This window comes from Gymnogyps californianus, chromosome 23 (genome assembly GCF_018139145.2).
Source record: "Gymnogyps californianus isolate 813 chromosome 23, ASM1813914v2, whole genome shotgun sequence".
NCBI classification, from domain to species: domain Eukaryota; kingdom Metazoa; phylum Chordata; class Aves; order Accipitriformes; family Cathartidae; genus Gymnogyps; species Gymnogyps californianus.
In genome coordinates this window covers 5,093,112-5,105,827 of record NC_059493.1, presented here as the reverse complement: position 1 = coordinate 5,105,827, position 12,716 = coordinate 5,093,112, and the positions used below count along the sequence as shown (strand labels likewise).

Here is a 12,716-nt window from a genome sequence, read left to right as displayed (position 1 = left end):
AAAATGCTTGAATAATAATAAGAAATACTTGCAATAATTTGTAGCAGAGCCTGGAGTTTCAGGCTCCAGCTTACCAGCACGTATCGACTCACCCGTAAAGGCCAGTTCCCAGTATATTTACCAGGAATGCAAACCTCTGCACAAAAGTACATACATGCACACACACACAAGTATACAGCTACTCCTGAGAATTAAACCCAGCATTTTACCTATACCAATGCATGAAGTCACAGTAATTATATGAAAATAACATCATCTTTACTTCAGAACTCACAGAAAGCTGATAAGCTACGGCTGCAGCCAGCTCTCACGAGAATGTAGGCACACAAGCTCATTCTATTCTATGTCTGATGCAATATGCTACACATTCTGAGAAATGGCTTTGTTACCCTCTAAATCATAAATGACAAACTTCAAATTAGGCAATATTCAATAAAGACAGAAAACCCTTCAAAAACATTCATATTTACACAACAGGAGAGATTCCGTGTCCCAAGCTATGGGGAAAGCATTATCTAGGTGATCTTCACTCCCCGACCTAAACCCCCACCCCCCAAAAAAGAAGAAAAATCAGCTGAACATTGAGAGGAAAACAAACACATCCGCTAATGTGGTCGGAAGACTGGGAATTGTTGCACAAACAAGCCTAAATAATCAAGGTTGTCCTTGATGAGCACTGCTCATAAGCAGACATATTTTATGTTTTCCACCCTGACATTTAATAGAACGAAACACTATAATCCTTTCCATAATTTTATCAACAGTGGTCAGAGCCAGAAGGCAGGCAGCGAATATTGGCAGAAAAAAAACCATCAGGAAGCTCTGATATCTGTCTAAAGGGTGTGCTCAAATTGCTATGCAGCTCATTCAGTGAAGATGAAATATTCAAAGCCTTGGAGGGGATATGACATAAGTTTGGACACTTTATTTTAAGCTTTCATTAAATAATGATAAATTACAATGAGAAATCTGTATGGAAGATGGATTCTCATACCAGTTATAAGCATTGCCAGAGAGTTTAATCAAATTAATGTAAAATATTATTTGAAATATTGGATCTAATATTTACATGCATATAGCACATGTAGGAGTTTTGGCAGTTTTGAGCAAATGTTTATGTTAAGTTATTGAAAGAAGAGCAGGATTCACTCAAGTAGTTTAGGAGAATTAGGCACCCAGTTCAGAGGATCTTTTGAAAATCCCAGACTAAATAAATCATCTTCTGGGGGACTTTTCATGAGCTACCAAAGAACAGGTATTTTATTCATTTTTTCTTTGTTATGATCTTTTTGAAACATTGTGACTGTCAGGAAAGACAGGCTAAGTTAATATTACTGCATGTATCATGAACAGTTCTGAAAAGAATAAAAGTTTTTTTAAATAAGAACTATAAGACAAAAGAACTATGACACTTGCCACAGCATACAACAGTAATGAAAAAAAAGTACAGCATGGTCATTTCCCAGTCCCTTCCCTCTTTGCTTTCTAACATTATGTTGATTTTTAAGTGTCTTTTAAAAACAAAAAAGTTTTGTTTTGTTTTTACTTCAATAGAAATAAAAAAATTACAATGAAAACAGGGGAAAGAACAAACACTGATAAAAGTTAGAAAGGAGAACTCAAGCTACATTTTATACAAAAAGCTGAAGATGTAACGCTCACCTGCAGTTTAAAAGACCATCAACTTTTCATCCGCATTGTCCCCTGGGCTGGAGAGGGGTTTCTATCACTGGAAGGGCCTCACCCAGCACAAAATGAATGTCAATACACGAGGGAATACCAGGCACTCTCAAGAGGTTATTTCTGGTTTTAAGCAGGAACTTCATTCTGACTGAAAAGCTTATTTAAAATTAAAATGTAATAGAAAATTCTTCAAGGGATGAGCAATTTCTGACATCAAAACTTCCACCAAATCTTACCAGATACGCTCCTACAAAACATCAGGACATCATTCAGACTCAAAGAGAAAATATCCAAAGTTTGCTCTTCCATTTTTCCTTCTCAGTGAAGGAAATTCCATCAAGCTTCCAATGGTTAGCTGAGAAATGCACAGGATTTCCACCATAGCAAACTCCTCTCTTTCCAGTGCATTTCAGCCTTGGTCCGCTCAAAGGCCACAAACTGGTCAGAACAGAATTTCTTGTAATGCAAAGAATGCTACTGAACATCACACAGGCAACAAGGAGGTAACACCTTCTGTTTGAACTCTGGTAGAAAAATCTCTTGCAAAGTTATGTGGGGATTTAAAGCAATAAAGTCATGTAGGAAAGGGGAGGCTTTTGGGCAAAGACTCCACTGAACCGAAGAAAACACCACATTTAGGGACAAAGGTGCATTTTATATTCTGGCTATTGCTCTGATAAAATCTGGTGGCCACTGTTGAAGGAAACAAGACAACCCACTAAAGGACTCAAATTATTTCAAGAGACATTGTCAGAATCCAACCATAGGGTGCCCGAACTTTAGAAACTGAGGGGTTTTTTGGTGGTGGTGGTTATTTTTTTTCAATTAATAAAAGCAATTCTTTTTTACAATTTTTCTGGTTGACTTTTCAACAGTACAAGTCTGCTTGCTCTAGAAAATTCTAATTTTTCACTATATAGTGGAAAGGCATAATACTTAGGCTAAGAATCCAGAGATTTTGACTGTGCGCTGCCATAATGCTTCAATTTTTTTCCCTTCTCTAAGGTGCAAGTGCTCTTCAGTCGTCTTCATCACAGCAGGTTAACAGAATTGTTATGACACACCACTTTCCAATAACCTGCAGAAATCTCATCAAAAAAGCTCAACTCACAGGAGCAGAGGAGTGAGAGGGAGCAGACGACATCAGAGCACCCGTATGAGTTCAAATCAATGGTCCCTTTAACTCTGTGTTATTTTTCCCTCAGTGGCTTGCAATAGATGACCAATGAACATGAAAACAATAGGATAAGCATGAACTGGCTCAGCTCCCCTGAAGTACTTCAATGGAATTATGAAATCAACATTTAACTTCCCCTCCCCCCGAAAGAAACCTATTTTCCATTAAGCTTTGTAAACAGCCATTTGCAAACATACAGTCTACATTTAAACACCTATGTGACAGAACAAAATGGTCTGGTAAGTGCTATTCCTTTATCAGTAAGTTACCCATTTGGGAGACAAAATAATTAAAAATAAGCAAACAAAACAGGTAAGTTTGTTTCTGCAATGCACTGCAAATCTGAATGGCAGGTTTGCAATATAAACTAAGGGGTTTGGCTGCCTTTTTTTTTTTTTTTTTTTTTTAAATGAAAACTCAGACACAAACAGTCCATACAATTGGCACCACTTTGTCCTCTTGGCAGGAAGAGGCACCCATCTAGCACGTAAAACCATACTATTCCCCAATGGGAAAAGGCAGCCAATTATCCAGAACAAATTGTGACTGTAACAGCAAAGATCATTTTATTATTGCCTGGGGGGGTTTTGAAGCTCTCCCTATGAAATTGTCTTGTAAATAATTCAATGAAAGTGATTTACTTTGGTGGGGAACTTACAAGGGAAAGCCTTTCAAAAAAGCATTCTCTCAAAAGTTATTTAAATTAATTTAATCTTAAATTCCAAACAAATTGACTTAGATCAAATTTCAATATCAATTATCAAAGGCTGGTAAATTCTTTGTGTGTTAAGTTAAACGGCTAAAAAGGAGCTAACAACATGGTTACGTTCACTCTATTCCTGTCCAGAAATACTGCAACATGTTACTAAGAAGTAGAAGCCTCTGATCGTAAGCCACGAGGAGCTTGCAAGGACTTTAAACTGGCTTCTTTAAAGCTCCACAGCATACCTGATGCACCGTGATGCATCCTAAACTGAATAACCTGCAGCACAGCATGCAGTTATTCTTTGCCAAAGCTATTGACTGTATTTGGAGCCACTCTGAAGTTCATAGCAGTGCCATTCAGAGATAACAGAACAAAACCTTGTTTATGTAACATAAATTCACCCCCACGACAAATGGAGTAAGCTTTTCACTTGAAATGCAAGCATCCACCCACTTCCTGGGCACATCACATTCCTCCTCCACTTCTAAAGATCCACAAATAAAAAAAAAAAAAAAAAATCCATTTCTCCACCCCCCAAATAATTGTGGTATAACTGTCCACAATGAACAAAGGAAAAAAGCCAAAGTGAATGTTGCTCCGTCTAATTAAGAAACTATCAGAACAAAAGAAGTCTGTCAGTTTACCAGTCCTAAATCTGATAATTTCTTGCCACTTTGGGGGAACATAACAATAGAATTTATTCCTAGATATACTGTATTTCACTTTGGGAGAATTTAACCTGGAAAGAAAGATATTAAAGTAACTTATATTTAGTAGGGAGACTAAAAAGACTGTGCCCCATATTAGTCCCAAATGGCATTAGATCTCCAGCTCATACTCGTACAGTGCAAACACTGTTGCATAGGGCCCACATATAGTGGAGTAGCATCCATCCATGGCTAAGAAACAGAAAGGTGTAGAACGAGAGCCTATGTCCTCTCGTAACTGGTGAAGGAACATGACCAAGAAAGCATTTAACGTTACAGATCTTGAAACCTCTGAACGCTAGTACAGATTATGGTAGCCTTAAACATGTCCAAGTGATTTGCTTAAAGGGGAAAGCATATTCCCATACCCAAATATCAACTATTTGTCTGAACGTATTCTGAAATACAGCCAACAGAATGGAAAAGGAAAACGCCTTCATAAATACAATTTATAGTGGTTATCTCACTGGATTCTTGTCTATCCTTTGCTATTATTTTCTTTCAGCTTTTGCTGTGCAGCTACATTTTACAGGAACACAAATATTTGCAAACCAGCTCTGGACCATCTTTTGAAGCCATCTCAGACTTCTGCAAAATTATCGCATGATATCAAACATGCTAGGTATTACAGGTTGCAGTATGAAGTCCTCTAAATTAAAGCCAAATACAGAGAAGCACTTTTGCAGTTACCACAAGCTAACTTTCACAAACTGCCAAACCACCTTTAACGGACTTGGGAGCCCGTGAGCATGATTATTACAGGACCCTAATCAGAGAATCTAATTTTCAGAAACTCAGATTTTCAGAGGAAGCATGAATTTATAGGGAATTGGACTTTTCTACTAATTCACATGTAGAAAATGCTTTTTCTTCCAATCTCTCATAGGGTTTGACAGAAAAAAAGAGTATTAAAGGAATAGTAATGCTGTGTCAACTCCCTTTTGGAGTTATTGTTTCTCAGTAGTTAACGCAGCTGGTGGGAGGTTATATCAATTCCATTTGCAAACTGAGCTTTCCTTTTCCTCCTCCTCCCTTTTGTTTTATACCAGGTTTTATTGGAAAACCAGTATGCTTAAATCACAGTAGCTATGATTAAATGCATGGTAACAAGCTTTAATATGTATCGAGGATGAATACAAAGGAGGAATGCAAACTATAGTAGTTTAATAGAGCGTTGATATATCATGCTAAAGGTGGATGGTTGTGCCATACCAAAAGTGAGAAGAGCAAACAGTTATATGCAAGTTGATTTACTGGGATAGTAGTTCTTCACATCCTCCTCCCACCACTGAAGATACTTCCTTTTCTCAGGATTGCACAAAAAGAGGTTGCGAGTGACCTACCCTATTTCTGCATGAGGGAATGGCGCAGGAGAGGGTTTCCTCAATTATTTACAACATTGTCACTCTTTACCTCCACCTTAGACATAAGAGGTAGTAGATGCTCTTCATGAAGAAAGCCTCGGCAGAGAAGTGCTAGGAAGCAATTAAAAAGGAACCACAGCTGGCAAAACAAATGTTCAAGTCTGATCTGACTCAGGCAAAACAGGAATATTAATCTAGTTTTTCCATGCCCCAAGTGATAACCTTAACTCCTGAGCTTTTATAGCATTGATAAGTACTCTTCCACCAGTTTTATTGCAACTGGAACTCAAAACATTTTTCTTTGAAAACTTTTTGCTGCATTCCTGTAAAATAGTTCTGTTTCAGTATATTGACAGGGAAAAACAGCAATTAGGTGCAATATTCCTGACTATGTTTAATTACTACCAAGCTAAGGTATAACACAGTTATGTCTCTGGCCTCGTTTAGATCTCTGGTTGTACCTTTTTGTCCATACCACTGTTCATTTTCTATGACTGTCTATTGTACTGATAGAATTAGGGCAATCCTTTCTAAAGCCATGGACAACAGGAAAACAAATGTAAGGTAACCTGCATTTCACAGGGATTTGAACTCTACTTCTAAAGGTCAAATCTTTAATACAGTTTTTAATAATGGTGAAACTTTGACGTGGCAGTTTAGAAAATAATGCTATTCTACTAATCCTAATCATCAGATGGGATTATTTGACAAACATCACATATTTTAATCCTGCAGTAATCACAGAAGTGGAACTTTTTATAGAAATATTTTAAAGCTCTTATCAAATATATATGCTCTGTTATTTATATCCAAAGTCCCAAATCCGTATTTTATGCAACTTCCAATTACTCTTCTAACATTGTACTTATTAATTTAAAAGCAGCGATACTTATCAACTTTGATTCAACCAGATGGCTAGTAGCTTTCTCATCTGTAGCAACAGATTAACTCTTTCCAAGTTTCTCACCACTCTAAACACACTATACATTGCACTCTCACCTGCTAGTGGGAAAAAAGTAAGATATGCTCAGGTAATACAAAATGGAATACAATAATGAGGCAGCTGCAGAGATTCTGAAACAAATCTCTTAGTTTAGAAGAGTTTTGGCGGAACTCGGAGAGGAAAAAGGAGATTAAACAAGTGGAACAACAGACTATGTTAAATCCTGCCTGATAAACAAATAACACAGGGAAAAACATAGAGGCATTGAGAGACAACATTCGCATTGTACAGTTCTGGAGGTCAAGGTGAAGTTTATTTTTTATATATTCCATGTCAACTCTTGAACAACCTTTTCAGTAGAACCGGGAGGAAAATGTTCTCTTCTATAATGCACAGCAAAAACTTATGGTCAGATCTTGACCTAAAACTGATAGCCACAGAAAGAAGCTACCAAAAGAAAAAGAATTCAACCCATGGAAAACCTAAATTAGCAGCAGCAACTATGTTTAATCTTAGGTTACGAAGACAAACATGGCTAGCTGTGCAAGAAACTTTTACAGCTGTGTGTTCACACTTAAAAAAAAAAAGCTGAAAAATACTATGTTTGAGTAAAGCGATTTAAAAAAGTAATTGCTGACTAAGGCAAGAACTGGAAATCAGGAGATCTAGATTCTTCTCCCTGCTGTGCAGTGTACTTGTGTTAACTTTCAGAAAAGATTTCCAGACAACTATCTATTCCTAACAGGACTTAAATCAAAAGAAGGAAACAATTGCTTGTTATGCTTATACTCAGCAGCCTTAAAGACTGAATGGAAACCGCTAAAAGAGCTCTGAAACAATGGAGGAGATCGCATCCCACAATCAAAAGTAGTATTTTAAACCCGAGTCCCACAAGACAAAAATCTACAGTGCCTATGAAAATGCCATACTTTGAAAAATCAGGGCATTTTCAAAATGCACTTTTCTCTTTCACAGGTCGTCTACAACTCTCAAGTTTTCCCCTCTCAAAAAAAATTAAATACTAGCACTCTTTAGATAAACAAAGATTTACACATGAGAATCCTCTTAGTGAGGCAGATTACATGGTTAGTAATAGCTAGAGATCACAGAAAAATTAAGTAGTCATGTATTCTGTTAAAACGATGCCTGAACTGACTGCTTCAGAACTTGCTGTGTTTCAGAAGTATCTTCTATCACCCAAAATGCTTCTGGAACAATAAACAGGAGCAGAGCCCTCAAAGACTTGAGCAGCAACTTTAAATTTAGAGATCAGTAGTTTGAGATGACAAGGTTACTAAAAAGGACTAGTAAAAAGTTACTTTCTCTTGAAAACAGAAATTAAAAAAAAAAAACCTATCACTCAGTTTCTTGTGAACAGATATCTGGGTCTCAAAAACAACAGGTTTTCATAAATAACCATGACATTAACTTGAAGGGACCTGAACACAGTTTAAAAGGCCTCATTTTCATAATGTCTCAGCACTTGCCTTTCTTTAAATGAAACAAAGTACTTTGAAAACTATGGATCTCAGCATCCAGAAGTTATTTTCTTAAGAAAATCTGCAGGTTGTTCTTCACCAAGAGAAGAGAAAATTTGGAAAAAGAAAACATTTGCAGAACTGCATGAATTCAAGTTTTCAGTAAAGTAACTTCCTCACCTTAATATCTATTCCAATAAAGGAGAAGCAGAGAACAGGAGAGTTGAAGAAAGATTTATTTTGTGCTTTGCACTAATGATAATTAGAAAGTAGTTTGAGAAGTAACAAAATAAAAAGTTAAAATTACTGAAAGTTGTATTAGCTACTCACTTTATGCAGTATTTTGTTGAATGTGAATAAATTGGTAGAAGATTATAGGCTTACTACTCATCTTCTGCCTCACAAGAAATTATATACAAGATTCTTCACGTTTAAAACTTTTTCTGGATAGCCTATGACATAAGCAGAATACTTAAAAAATGGTATCATTCAAAAATCATTAGGTTGACTAATTTGGTAGAGAATCCTAACTTAAAGCATTATCAAGACCTTATCTGAGGAAGATTGTTAACAACAAATACTTTGGTCTAAAGATTAACTTTAAAAAAAACAAAAACTGGAAAATGGCTTAGACGTTTGACCAAGAGAAAATGAGGGTTCATCTAATTTGACTACATGAGAAGGGAAACAAAAATAATAATCTCATTTTAGGTGACTGACAGTTGTAGTAAACTTGCAGAGAGTTAAGTTTATTGTTGAAATTTTCAATGCTTCAGAAGCTGAAGAAACGATTCCACTGCTCTGTCTCTTAACTCAAAGATTATGATGTTACAGAAGTAAAAATACAGTAGTTTTCCAAGTCCCAGTTACTGGTTTAGGCTGTATATTGTGTAAATAAACAAACTACAAACATCTCTGCAGACACTGTCATAGTAACTACTGACTTCAATAGGGAGAAGGGAGAATAACAAGTATGTGGAAGAGTCCTGCTGCAGTATTTCATCTTCTGCTGTAGCTTGTACAGCTGCATATGGAAATACATAACTTGGAAACTGAGAAAAGCTCTTAACCATTAAAACAATAAAGTTCTGTCCAATTTTCATAGCAAACAGGACTTTAAAAGTTCAGTCCTTTCTTTTCCATCACCTAAATAAACAGATGAAATCATGCAAGCCAAAATATTGAAATCAGTGAGAGAATATGAAGCATTTTGCTTAGGTTGAAAGGCAAGAGGAATGTCCGCATTTTCCTGGACTACTGGGAATATGATCCCGCAAAGAAGGATCTTTGTCTTTTACCATGAATATTCCCATATTAAGAGAATTAAGGAAGAAATGTATGGAGAGTGTGGAAGTCCTTCCACGTACTGAAGAAATAAAGTACCTTCCCCTCACATCTTGCCCTGTCAAAAAAAAAAAGGGGGGGGGGGGGGGAATATCACTTTAAGCTATGTGTTGTATCTGTCAGCAAACAAATAAAGGTCATTTCAGAGTGTGCAGAGAATGCCAATTTCATTTGGTGAAAAAGTAAAGAGATATAAATGAGCCTGTAGATTAAAAGAAAATCCTGTCTGAAAGGCTTATTAAGAGTAATTTGTTATGTTTTCTTCCTAATTACTGGAATTAATAGTAATAATATATCCTACACTCCCAAGATTAATGGGAGATGTTTCCTTTCTCGGTGTATACTTTTTCAGCAGAAAACAGTTACTCAAAGCCCCATTTTAAGAATTTGTTTCATTAGGGAAGCTTCAAACAGGTATGAAATGAATCACGTGTTAAATGTTTATATGTTTACATGATGGATATAGATATATAGAAATATTTTATCTCCTTTTTGGTTAAACAAATGAATACAATTAGAGTAGAACAAATATTTATAAATTGAATACAATTAGAGTAGAACAAAGACAAATTTCACACATGTTCGAAATATTCAAAGGTGATGACGCCTTTAACTGGAAGAAATGCAGCCCTCTCGCCCCATCCTGAAGTAGGTCTCAATCACCAAGCAGATACCTGCAGCCTGTGGAGAGGACCACTGGATCTGGAACTAAATGCCTATTCCTGTGTCTGCCAAATCTCCCATCAGTATCCCTTGGAACAGCATTTAACCATACAAGTGCAAAAACATAGCTCTTGATTTTCCACCTTTTTGCAGACAACTACAGCAGCAAAAATCCCTATCTCCTTCACAATTAACCGTTTCTCAAAGACACATATGTGTTTTACCAAAACAACATTTTCTTTGGGAGGATGCTTCAGCGTAACCTATACAGCATCTCTGTCGTCTTCTGGCGGAGTCCTCACTACAGACTGGATGAGACTGCTACTGCCTTGGCTGAACTGGATTTTTTTTTTTTTTTAAACCCAAGGTTACACCTACTAAGTACAAACAGTGTAATCTGGAGGTGGCACACAAGCGTCTTTAGAGATGTGTGGTATTTAGCCATGTGGAGTTCAGTATTCATTCAGAAACGTTACTACACTTTTTTTTCACTCATCATTAAATGAAGACATTTTTAGAGCAATAACTCAGTCGTAGTTTGTAACCCTAGTGGAACCTGCACAAAAAGGCAGCTATTTTAGCCATGTCAACAATCCTTCTTTTTTAATATTTTTCACTAAACTCAGAAAAAGCAAAAAAAAAAGGGGGGGGGGGGGGGGATACCAAAAGCCAGAAATAAAAAAATCTTGCAAATATTAACTTTAAGATCACTTACTTTAAATAAATAAAACATCCATTAGCTATGTCATGTCCTTAAAATAAATGTTACAGCAATGGTAATTGTGTAATTAAATTAGCAGGCTTTTCCATCTCCTTGATTCATTAATCTAAGAACCTGTTGCAGAAAATATGGAATTAATAAGTAACTGGCTTATAAAACAGATTTTTTTAATTTATTTGCCAGTTCATTAAATAGAAACAATAAAACAGAAATAAGAAAAGCAGCACAGGGAGCAGTGGGGGTTTTTCTGTCTGTATAAGCAATTTTACAGAAAGCGATGGCTTAGTTTTTGTTTGTTGGCTTCTTTGCTTCTAATACCGAGAATATGTATTAGAGAGAAAATTATTACATTTGCACTGTTGCGGGGGCCAGCTATGAATGTTACATTAACTCTCTACCCACTCTCACTGCAGTTCCAACATAGAAGGGAAAAGCCAGCTCTGCTAAAATAAAGCGCTCTGCTGCAGACTGATCCGTTTGTCCATGAGAGTTTTGTTTTTCTCTCTAATGTCCCTGAAAACCCTTAGGGTTGTTTTTTTCACCGCTGCTACTTTCCCGGGTAGAAATAACACCCAAATCTAAACCTCTCATTAGAATAGCCTACGGTTTTGGTTGTTTGTGAAACAGATTCCTCAACACAGGTCTGATTTCAGGTTTATCACCTTACCCTGGTCCATGTCAATACAGTTTGTGGACCTTCCGGGTCCTCCTATTCTCTGCACTGGGACCCCCAGCTTCTATTTGAGTGTGGTGTGAAAAGACAGTTCCGGCTTCAAAACATGAAAGACTAACAACAGGTCTCCAAGTCCACAAATGCAGCTTGATAAAATACATAACCCAAATCCCTTCTTATACATGGTAAATTGTGACAGAGAGTAACTAAGTTACAAAAACATCCAACAGCAACGTGAGAACTATATGTTAGGTAAAAATCCCTCTGGACTTGTGTTGTGGTACTTCCTCCTTACATAAACCTAGCCTGGGAACAAGGCTGGTGGCTGCTCAACAGCCAAAGCCCGCTACAGAAAATATAGCGCATTTAGTCTTCAAACACTGAGGTTTTCAATCAGAATTTCAATTTAGAAGATGGGAAAGCATTGTCCAAATGCATCTGTCCCCTACAACTTGTTTTCAAGAGGGAAGTCTTCCAGATCCAGCTGTGCTGGACGAAGGAGGTTTACTCTCCTGAAATGTTCCTCTCTTCCACAACACTGGCTGAGTACCACCCACATCACGGGGGGGGGGACGACCATCTGCTGAAACAGTTCCAATAACTCGATTCTGTTAACTTTGCTCCTATTTGGATGGAAACAAATAAATGACGGCTCACAAGTAGCTCTGCCAGCAGATTTAGGAATTGGTAAGCCCTATCAGCAGAGCAGAAATGAGCACTTAGTGCTGAAGACAGACAGTGGCAGGCAGTAACATCTGCCACAAGCACAGCTGCTCGTGAAGTGCACATTCATCTACGCCCAGAGCGAGTGCAGAGTCAGGCCTTTGGACTCCTTGCCCTCAGAAACCATCTCCATAGTTTTGCTGCCCTACTCAGACTTGGTATTTCTCTGTGAATCCCTACCCCCACTATTATTCTTCAAACCAGAGTAATTCATCAACTTCGCCATCCAGATCCACAGTGCTAGCAGGTGATGACAGCCCGGACTAATGAACCATTAATTCTAATCAAAGACACTCAATGTTTCCTTTCCATTAACTGTGTAAATAATAAAAAATAGCCCATTGCCGTATGCCAGGAATCTGCTTGTGTTATCAAGGCAACCTCCAAATGCTTTCCTCCGATAAGATGTGCATCATGATGGACTAAAAGGCATGCAGGCACCAGAGTACTCTCTTCCTCTTAAAAATTAGAGGTCTACTTTATGTGCAGTGTGTGTCTGATAGATAATTAGAGTGGCAGGGTGATTGCCCTTGT

The 12,716-nt window shown here is 37.3% G+C and overlaps 1 protein-coding gene across 5 annotated transcripts in view; it reads right to left on the bottom strand.

Annotated features, from left to right (window-relative positions):
- LRRTM4 (leucine rich repeat transmembrane neuronal 4) overlaps positions 1-12,716 on the bottom strand; it is a 543,042-nt gene that overhangs the window by 448,220 nt on the left and 82,106 nt on the right. The gene's annotated exons all lie outside the window — the stretch shown is intronic.